This window comes from Hippopotamus amphibius, chromosome X (assembly GCF_030028045.1).
Source record: "Hippopotamus amphibius kiboko isolate mHipAmp2 chromosome X, mHipAmp2.hap2, whole genome shotgun sequence".
NCBI lineage: Eukaryota > Metazoa > Chordata > Mammalia > Artiodactyla > Hippopotamidae > Hippopotamus > Hippopotamus amphibius.
This window is the reverse complement of record NC_080203.1, coordinates 49,840,395-49,848,599: the sequence shown is the minus strand read 5'-3', so window position 1 is coordinate 49,848,599 and position 8,205 is coordinate 49,840,395. Positions and strand designations below refer to the sequence as shown.

Below are 8,205 nucleotides of genomic sequence, written 5' to 3'. Positions count from 1 at the left end.
GATTAAATGCTCCAACCAAAAGACACAGACTGGCTGAATGGATACAAAAACAAGACCCATCTATATGCTGTCTACAAGAGACCCACTTCAGACCAAGGGACACATATAGACTGAAAGTAAGGGGATGGAAGAAGATATCCCATGCAAATGGAAGTCAAAAGAAAGCTGGAGTAGCAATACTCATATCAGACAAATTAGACTTTAAAGTAAAGGCTATTACAAGAGACAAGGAAGGACACTCCATAATGATCAAGGAATCCATCCAAGAAGAACATATCACAATGGTAAATATCTATGCCCCCAACATAGGAGCACCTCAATACATAAGGCAAATGCTAACAGCCATAAAAGGGGACTTCAACAGTAACACAATAATCGTGGGAGACTTTAACACCCCACTTACATCAATGGACAGATCATCCAAACAGAAAATAAATAGACACACAAGCTTTAAATGACACATTAGACCATCTCGACTTCATTGATATTTACAGGACATTCCATCCAAAAACAACAGACTACCCTTCTCAAGTGCACATGGAACATTTTCCAGGATAAATCACATCTTGGGTCACAAATCAAACCTCGGCAAATTCAAGAAAATTGAAATCATATCAAGCATCTCAGACCACAACGCCATGAGACTAGATATCAATTACAGGAAAAAAAGTGCAAAAAATACAAACACATGGATGTTAAACAATTCACTATTAAACAACCAAGAAATCATTAAAGAAATCAAAGAGGAAATAAAAAAATATCTAGAAACAAATGACAATGAAGACACAACAACCCAAAACCTATGGGACGCAGCAAAAGTAGTTCTAAGAGGGAAGTTTATAGCAATACAGTCCTACCTTAAGAAACAAGAATGGACTTGAGGACATGGGGCTGGGTTGGTGGGTGGGGGGTGAAGGGGAAGCTGGGATGAAGTCAGAGAGTAGCATAGACATAGATACACTACCAAACGTAAATAGATAGCTAGTGGGAAGTTGCTGCATAACAAAGTGAGATCAACTTGATGATGGGTGATGCTTTAGAGGGCCAGGACAGGGAGGTTGGGTAGCAGTCATGGGAGGGAGGAGATATGGGGATATATGTATAAATACAGGTGATTCACTTTGTTGTACCTCAAAAACTGGTACAAGAGTGTGAAGCAATTATATTCTAATAAAGAGCTTAAAAAAAAATTCAATACCCCCTCCCTTCTGTCCTAAGAAACCACTAATCTATATTTTGTCTCTATAGATACCTCTTTATTGATATTTGATATAAAGGAAATCATACCCAGTGTGGTCTTTTGTGACTGGCTTCTTTCATATAGCATAATGTTTCCAAAGTTCATTCATGTTGTAGCATATATCAGGGCATTGTTTTTTAAGCCAAATAATATTCCACTGTAAGGATATACCACATTTTATTTATCCATTCATCAATTGATGGACATTTAGGTTATTTCCATTTGGGAGCTGTTATGAATAATGCTGTTATGAATATCCAGGTACAAGTGTTTGTATGGGTATATAATTTCAATTCTCTTGTTATATCACTAGGAATGGAATTGCTGGGTCATATGGAAAGATTATGTTTAACTTTTGTGGAACTGCTGGGCTGTTTTCCATAGTAGTTGCCCATTTTACATTCCTACCAGCTGTGTACAATGTTTCAAATTTTTCCACATCTCTGTCAATATTTATTTTACTTTTTTTGATTAAAGACATCCTAGGCATCCTAGTGGGTGTGAAGTGAGTATCTCATGCTTTTGGTTTGCATTTCCTTACTAATGACTTTAAACATCTCATCATGTGCTTATCGGCCATTTTCATAAGTTCTTTGCAAAAATGACTTAGTTTTTTTTTGCCAATTTTATAATTATTTGTCTTTATATTGTTGAGTTGTAAGAGTTATTTTCATATTATGGATATAAATTTCTTATTATATATGATTTGCAAATATTTTCTCCAATTATGTGGGCTGTCTTTTTACTTTCTTGATGGTATCTTTTGAAGCACAGTAGTTTTAAATTTGATGAAGTCCAATTTATCTATTTCTTCTTTTGTTGCTTATGCTTTATGTGTCATATTTAAGAACCCATTGCCTAATCCAAGGTCATGAAGATTTACATGTATTTCTTAAGAGTTTTGTATAATTTATTGTATCAATTCTGGGTACTGGCACCCCTACACCATTTCTGGGCTTTTTGTTGTTTGCTTCACTGGACTCTTTTAGTAAAGTCTATTTCCCTTGCACTGTAAAGCCTTTTATGTTGCACCTCAGAAGATGTAGCCTTTGTGTATGTGCACAGTCACTCTGGAATGACAGTGGTTTTAACAGTCATTTAGCCAAGTGTCATTAGCATAGCATTTTAGCAGTCTTTGCTTTGTCTCCCTTTCCTAGACACATCCAGTTGTTAGAGTCCGTTCATTGCTGGCCCATTGCTCTATTGTTTTGATAATGCTCTGGATCCTAATTGTTCCACAGTTTGATCCAATTAAATTGGAGCCCCTTTGCTTGGGTAGTTTTTGAGGTTTTTTTCTTATATCAGGTGGTCTCTTACCTATCATTTTTCCTAGTTTTCTCTGGTAAAGCAGCTGACCTGTGATTTTGTTTGTTGTCTCATGGAACTACCAGTCTCCTTTTATTTGGTTACCACCAAAATCTTCATTGTTTTCAAGAAGGCCCTTAGGCTTGAACTTCTCCACACTTCACTTCAAATGAAGTCAGTTCATCTGTGGAATGCTTCAGAGCTCTCTGTTCCTATAAACTCTCTCTAGCCCTGGAAAAAAAAAATTCTGGACCACTACTGGGGATGTAGACACAGTGGTAGCCTCTGGCCTTCTCTGCTTGCTTCTCACAGTATTTAACTTCTGGCTTATGAGTGACCTGGTTAGGATTCCAGGATCAGGATACCAGGATTCTCTGTCTCCAGCCATTGGAGTAGAGCCTCTACCATACAAAAGGAGACTTGACTTGATAGAGGAAGAAATCTCCAACCTCTCCACAACAGTCACTTAGAGTTTAATTTTTGCAATGAGTAGCTTGGGCAAGGGGGCATGAGAAATGCTAGCATCCTTCCCTTCCCAGATGATACTGTGGCTCTTGAATGAGAGCTGAGGGGAGAAGATATCTTGTGTTTTTGGCTACATCCATGTGAAGTGAAGTTTGAGTTTCTAGGCAGGAGTGAGGGATGGAATGGATAATGGTTCAAATGTTAAAGACTTTTGCTGTTCTTACCAAGTTTTAGTATAGTTTTTTGATTTTTTTTTTCATTTGCTATATGCCGTTAGGTCAATTTATAGAGACTTTAAAAAAATATAGATAGATATAGATTAGATATAGGTATATAGATCTACATATGTATCAAGAGGTATAAATTACATATAGATATGTATTTATCCATATGTATATGTATATCTATCTATCTCTATTTATCTATCTATATAATCTGTACCTTTATCTATATAACTATCTATCTAGCTTGTTTCACAGTGAAAAAACTATGCTTGTTTCACTGGGTAGCAGGTTATGAAGCTCCTCATGCTGCCATTCCAGAAGTGGAGTTATTTATCTTTAAAAACACATAAACTTTTTTTTTTAGTTAAACAATGATTTTATGCTTGAGTACAACAAAAAAATTTATGCAACCAGAGCAGAGGATGTGGAGAACCCCTATTTCCAATTGAGGGGGAGGACTCCTTTTGTCTTGTAATATTGAGCCAACCAGCCAATATGGCTCTCAATCAGAATCAGAATTTGGCATCTTTATCCTTTCTGTTCCTCTCAAGATGCTTTTGAACAGCAACAGCTTTCTAAATTAAATGATAAAAATCCTCGGGAAGATCAGGAACAAGTACTTTGGACTTAAGAATTCTCAAGAGTTTATTGCCTGTCATAAAATGCACTTGTGCAACACCATGTGAGTCTCTCAGGATCACACCAATTTGTGAGGGAGTCAGGCCTTCTTGGCCAGTCTGTATATCTGCTCCTTCAATTCATCACACGTCAGCTTCAGCCAGGTGCTGACGCTGCAGGGGTAGGGCAGAGCTGTCTGGGACAGGCCCTTTCCTGGAGCATGCATGCGACCCATGATGGTGATGGTGTCTAAAGGAACATACTTTTTAATGTTCAACATGAAAATCATTGTTCATTAGCATTGAATGTCTGCTTCACCAGGCCAATGATTGCTTATCTTGTTTTGCCTATAGTTGTATTACCTCTAAAATTTATATTTCTTAGATGATGCTATTATTTTTGAAGGATAAAACAACATTTACACTTCTTTATGTAACACAAACACACACATATGTTTACACCTACATGTTATGGTGGACTTAACAGATATTATTTGTTCTGTGTCTATTAATTCCCAGAAACCGTATCAGACATCATGTTTCTTTTGATGAGTTACTCTGCCACACTCCAATAAACATAATATTTGCGGCCATGACCACAGGAATCTACAAGTTGAACTAGTCACTGAAGCTGGGTCAAATAGAGATTTATCCTTGGATAACTATTTTTTTTTCTGTAACTGAGAGTTCCTTTTTTCTCTAGACCATAAGCTGATATGACATGATGTGATATTGATATAAACCTGAAATTGCCTCTGGGCACACTTCCATCCATATATAGGGAGCTTCCATATGGTATGAGGTCAACACACAGAAAAGTAGTCACTAAGTGAAGAGAAAGGGAAGAGACCTGGAGAGACAGAGAGAAAGAGATAATTAATAATATTGTTTGAGACTCTGAATATTGTTTAGGAGGTCAGATCTAAGCCTGACCTTCCTATAACTTGTTTGAGCTGGTTTTCTCTCACTTGCAATTGAAAGCGCCTTTACTAATACGTCATATGTATATACACATTATAACTGTAAAGACATAAAAGATCGTATATATCTATCTTTATGTATGCACATACACATCAATAAAATGTGTGTATTAGAAATTATAACAAATCATGAATGTTAAGGACATGACAGAACAAAATTGAAAAGTTTCTTGAATTTAAAATTTCCTTTTAGATTATACAGGTAATTTCACTGTGTAGAGCAAATCTATCAGATTTTTTTAAATGCAGTAGATTCACATAGTCAGTAGAATTTGCTGAAATTCCACTTGTATTAGCATTATATTATACTTAAAAGAAGATCCTATCATACTGGATTAAAATTATTGCAATTTGTCTCTTACACTAAAATGCCAGTTTTATGCAGTCCGACAGTGCCATCAGTGACCTAGGTTTTTTTTGTTTTTTTTTTTTTTCATCTTCATCTTCTGCCTTTTCTAATGTGTTGGCTTTTGTGCTTATGTTTATTGCCTTATGGTTACAAAATAACTGCTGTGTCTCTAGGCTTCACATAAATGTTCCAGTCAAGAAGGAAGAAGTACAAAATGGCAAAAAACAAAAAACAAACAAACAAAAAAAACCCAAGGGTAAAGAAGCAATGGAAGATATAGAATGAACCTTTAGGTGTAAAGATTTAAGACCTGGTATCAAAGTCTTGGATTTAGGAGCCACTGGTGTATGGATAGTAATAAATCTATGGGACCAGATGAGATGAACCGTGGAGAGAATAGAGAGTGAAGAGGTAAGGCAAGTAACAAAAAAGAACTTCAGAGAATTTTACTCAGTTAAAACTCAGGGTCCAAATGGCCAATAGACATATGAGAAGATGCTCAAAATTATAACTCAGTAAGAAAATGGTGTTTAAACCACAATGAAATCACACACATGCACACACACAAACACATCATGCACACCCACACACCCACCAGAATTGGTAAAATTAGAAAGACTAAAAAGACCAAGTGTTAGCCAGGATATGGAGCAAATTGAGCATTCATACATTACTGGTAGAAGGGCATAGTGCTAAAACCATTTGGAAAACTGGAAGAATCTATCAAAGATAAACATATGGCCATCTTATGGCCTAGCAGTTCCATTCTTGGGCAAATATCTATAGGAATGTTTATGTTCACCAAAACACATGTACAGAAAAGAGCCAAGGAATTTAAATAACTGTAATGTCCAATAACAGTTGAATATATTGCAGTACATTTACACAATGGAATATTAGTTCAATGAATGAACTAATGCTATACACAACATGGATGATTCTTACAGACATGATGACAGGCAGAAATAAGACATAAAGGGTACATATGGTGATAGACAGGAAAACAGTGGATAACTCTCGGAAGATATAGATTGAAAGAGGACATGAGGGAGATTATGGGATTTTAGAAATGTTCTATATTTTTCTATGTATCTATCTATCGTCTGTCTGTCTATCTATCCATCCATCCATCCATCCATCCATCCATCCATCCATCCCTTTATATGTTCCCCGAAAAGGCCTAAAAATAATTACAAACCCAGTAACAATGAATATCCCTAGTGCGCTCAGATTGTAGACTTGAAATATAATTTTGTATTCAATGTAACCAGAACTTTTTGGGAAAAATGACTGATCCCAGGTATGGGGGAGAAAACATAGACAATTAAGCTGGGACATTCTGAAATACCAGATAGAAAGGAAACTATCAATGATTATTAGGGTCATGTCAAAAGGACTTAGAATACAACTTGGAGAGGCCTCACTGGCCAAAGACAAGACAATTTAAACTTCAGTAAGGATACGTATAGCAAAGATTGAAATCTATGAAGTGTGTTTAATCTCTTGAGTTTCAAATTATATTAAATGGGAACTATTGATTTTTTTTTTATCTTCTGAGGATGACAGAACTGATTCATTCTCTTGAAAATTGGGTAAGTGGAGGGATGCATGTATTTATACTGCTTTTTGCATGTAAATTCTATCAATTGATAGCCAAATAGTAGATGAGGGCAAGGATCTTTTAAAACTCTTCTAGTAAAGAAATGAACACAAAATAACTGAATTAGTAAATATCTATTTTTTTTAGTTCCCAATGAACTGAGAGATTTATGCTTTTTATATCAATAGTTGCTAAAATAAAAAAGAGACAGAGAAGAAAAGGTGTTATGTGACTCCTGATAAAAGAACACAGTATTGCCTCTATTCTTGCTGAAGAGTTTGAACCTGAGTCTGATCAAGCCTTGGATCTAGTTGTCAATTTTCAAGAAACAGAGAGGACAGAACAATTTTTGGACTACATCATGTGTGTTCAATATACAGAATCCACACTTGTGGGAAGGTCTAAAATTTTAATAGTTCATGTTCTTCAGCAAGTAAATTGTAAGGGAGAGACAAGGAAGAATGAGGGGATATACTAATTGTAAGAGGCAAAATGTTTCTCATATTGTATCACATATCACATTTTAAAAATTGGCATGGCTAAAATCTAATGTCTAAGAATGCAAACTGGGGTGATAAAACCATTCAAGTAATTAATTACTATAAAAGTCAGAATAGTGGCCTTTTTGTGAGAGAGGGTGGGGACTGAAATGAAAATAGAGGACGTGGAGGGAGCCCTTGAGTAACTGAATGAGTTCTGTTTCTTGAGCTGGGTGGTGGTTATAGAAGGATGTTTGTTTTATAGTATACATTTGTTTAATGTGATTTTATTTATTTCATTTTATTTTAAAGTTAAAAGCCAAAAAATGAACAAAATAATTTTAAAATAAGCATAATAAAGATAAGGATGCAATAAAGTCATTTTTTAGAGACAAAAACAGAAAATTTTTCAACAGCCATTCCACACTAAAAGAAAAATTAAAGGTGGCTTTTTTGGAAAAAGGAAAAATAATACTAAATAGAAAACACAGAATGAAATGTTTAACACTGAGAAGGGAAAATGTGAATAAATATAAATTAAAATTTACTTGTATCAATAACTGCAATATTATGAGGAATTTAAAATATTTGTGGAAAATAACATAATTGGGGGTGGATATAAATTGATTTAAATGTTCTAAATTTCTGTAAGCATCAAGGAAGCGGTAAAAATATGTTTTTAGCGTGATAAGTAAGGCATATGATGTGATCTTTAGGATAATTACTAGAATGGTAAAATAATAACTATAAAATTAATACAAAGAAAATAACTATAAGCCCAACTAAATAGAAATGGCATTAAATTAAAAAAGGGCAAAATATTCCAAGTAAAAATATTGATTATCAGAATTGATTAAAAAGATAAAATCCAAAAATATATTATTTTAAAGATACAAAGTTTAAATATAAGTATAGAAAAAATTTAAAAGAAAAATAAATGAAAACC

At 34.7% G+C, this 8,205-nt stretch overlaps 1 pseudogene; it reads right to left on the bottom strand.

Annotated features, from left to right (window-relative positions):
- Positions 1-3,636: 3,636 nt before the first annotated feature.
- On the bottom strand, positions 3,637-4,087 carry LOC130842319 (40S ribosomal protein S13-like; annotated as a pseudogene).
- Positions 4,088-8,205: the final 4,118 nt, after the last annotated feature.